General features: G+C 40.0%; 1 protein-coding gene across 1 annotated transcript in view; it reads left to right on the top strand.

Moving 5' to 3' along the window:
* Positions 1-1,867: 1,867 nt before the first annotated feature.
* LOC107569914 (limbic system-associated membrane protein-like) overlaps positions 1,868-2,976 on the top strand; it is a 220,058-nt gene continuing 218,949 nt past the window's right edge. Inside the window, exon 1 of the mRNA XM_016256085.1 lies at positions 1,868-1,874. The gene's annotated coding sequence lies outside the window, so the exon portion shown is untranslated. The remainder of the gene's footprint in view (positions 1,875-2,976) is intronic.

The raw sequence follows: 2,976 nt of genomic DNA on the forward strand, positions 1-2,976 counted from the left end.
ATCTCTACTTTTCCCCCAAACCCTCCACTTATTTTCTTCCACCTTCCTTGTCCATCTGTTTAGCTGAAATTAAAGATGGTCTCTCAGCTAATTTTCTAAAACTCAATAGCAGTAAGAAGGAAGTCTTGCTTTAGGCACTAAATCTCTTATCTCATACTTAAATCATCTCACTGTGGTTATTGATTCAATAATTACTCATCTGCAGGTAAACAGTCTGGGTGTCATCCTCTATAGCACTCTGTCTTTTGAGGCACATGTCAATAACACTAAACATACCACTTATTTTCACTTTAATCTTAATATGAAAAAATCACAATGAATGTAATTCTTATTCATGTACCCGTAACTACATGTATTGCTTACTACAATGCTCTCCTTTTTGGAAGAGAAGTTTGGGTGGAGAGGAGAGATGAGAGGAGCTTTTCTTTCCCACTTCCATCCAGTTCCCTTCCTTTCTGTCAGTCTCTCATCTCCTCTCAGACTCTCCTCTCATTCCTTTTGCTCATTGTTTCTTCATTTCATCACCCAAAAACAGATGATGGAATGCTTCAGCACAGCCCAAAGGTGAGGAACGTTGTCAGACATTTATAACATTAGTTCTTCCAAATTGCTTAGCAGTTATACGCCTATACTCCCCTCCAAAATGGAACAAGACTAAATGTGTTAATAGAATTTCAGACATGTGATCCGATTAGCCTTTGTCTAATATGTATTTATTGAAGAATATTCAGGACCTTTTTCAAAAGAAATTGCGAATTGTATTTTCAATTGGTTTTCCATATGTCGATGCATAAATTGTGACAATCTAAATGCAATTGCAAATCTTGCATTACCGTTTGAATTTTCGCTTTTGCGTACACCGTGACTGCCCCATTTCAAATGAAAAAACAAAATCCACTTGCAACTGTATTTCTCATATCTTACGAGTTATGAGCCTCATATTTAAATAGCAATATTAATTACCATATTTGCTTTTTCATGCTCTCTGCATCGTGCATGTAACCTGCCAAAACTTTAATGGAATCGCAATTCCTTTTGCGTTTGAATTTCCGATGTCTTCACTGAAACACGTTACATCTGCTGGGCTTTCAGCTGTTTAGAGCAGACCGCGACGCAGAATCAACGGGGAAATCATGCAGCGGGACATGTTTTTACATCAACGAAAGGTGGTGTACAGATGTTACAGCGTTAAAGATGTGTTGTCCCGATCTAGAAGTGCTCTACGTTAACTGCAAGCCATTCTATTCGCCGCGGGAGTTTTGCTCATTCATTTCTGAGACAATCGTTGAAAATCATTGAAAGTAGGAAAGTATCGGAGCATATATTCACAAATAATATGTTGTATGCCTTATATATATATGCTTGATGTGTTCATTTAATCGGTGCAACTTTAATCAGTGTTTATTACCCCTTTTTAGGAAATGAGGTTATTAATATATGTGGGAGATTGCCGCGGGAGTTTTGTTCATTCATTCTCGTGAGTATTTACGTTCCTCCGCAACCGCACGTGATCTCAGCTTTACAGAAACTCGCTGACACAGACATAGAACAACAACACCCAGACTCTGTTATAATCATTCTTGGGGACTTTAATAAAGCAAATCTTTCCTGTGAACTGCCAAAATACAGACAGCACATCACATGTTCCACCACAGACAGTAATATGTTGGATCACTGTTATACCACAATAAAGAATGCATATCACTCTGTCCCACGGGCAGCTTTGGGGCTCTCTGATCACTGTTTAGTTCATCTTATACCGACCTACAGGTAGAAACTGAAATCAGCTGTAAGGCATTTGCGAACATCACACAAAGAAACGATGGAATCTCTGCATTCCATCAGACAACTAACCTCTCTTCTCAACTATGAGAGTCATAAAGGCTGAACCATGGTCAGCCCAGGCGCCACCTTTCTCCAATGAGTTCCTGTCTCGCTCTGCTTATCTTTACAAAGAAAACACGGAGATAATGATTTACCAAACCACCTCCGATGTCGACAATACTAGGACAACAAGAACTGACCCCCTCCCATCTGGATTAATATAAGCTACAGAAGGTCAGTAGGTTTCGTGACTGGCTTCAGCATCAATAAACCATCTAATAGACCACAGAACAAAGAACCTGGTATCTGAAAAGATTCCTGCGACAGACACTCTTGGACCCCCTGACCGATTAACGCATTAATTGATAAATCCGATAAACAGAAAGTGGCAGATTAAGAACTCTGTCCAGGAGAAAATTGGCAGACTCCCAACTCTGACATGGGCATGACCTCAGGACACCTCCCCTTTTCCCCCTGCATTCCAAAGAAAAGGTCGATTTCTGAGACAATCGTTGAAAATCATTGAAAGTAGGAAAGTATCGGAGCATATATTCACAAATAATATGTTGTATGCCTTATATATACATGCTTGATGTGTTCATTTAATCGGTGCAACTTTAATCAGTGTTTATTACCCCTTTTTAGGAAATGAGGTTATTAATATATGTGGGAGATAGGTGAAGTTTAGTATTGAACGGAAACTTGTGATAATTGCAGAATATTGAAATAAGTGAAAAGCTGTTATTTCAAACAGTATGTGTTGTACGACACTATATAGGAGTTAACAAAACCTGCAAATCTTAATTTCTCCACATAATAAATGGGGGCCTCTTGTTAATGTATGCATGCTCCGCCTGCGCAAGAAGGCGATTGGAAGGTCGCGTCGTGGGATGGACTTATGCCGCGAATCAAAACTCAATGCAGAGCAGATTTGCTAGCTTGCTCTTGCCTGTCGCCGTGTTAAGAGCACTTCCACCTTGTGCTCCCACGCTTACCATCAAAGCGATCGGTCATCCAAAACTCAAACACTTCAGAGAAACACGATCTTCAAAGAACTTAACGCAAACTCAGACTGTAGCAAAACTGCTGAAGCCTCCGCGTCATAAAGAAGCCAACCAATCTCCGGAGGGCTTTTCCAAAGGACGTCATTCC

Source organism: Sinocyclocheilus grahami, unplaced genomic scaffold, assembly GCF_001515645.1.
Source record: "Sinocyclocheilus grahami isolate Dianchi unplaced genomic scaffold, SAMN03320097.WGS_v1.1 scaffold1395.1, whole genome shotgun sequence".
Taxonomy (NCBI): Eukaryota; Metazoa; Chordata; class Actinopteri; order Cypriniformes; family Cyprinidae; genus Sinocyclocheilus; species Sinocyclocheilus grahami.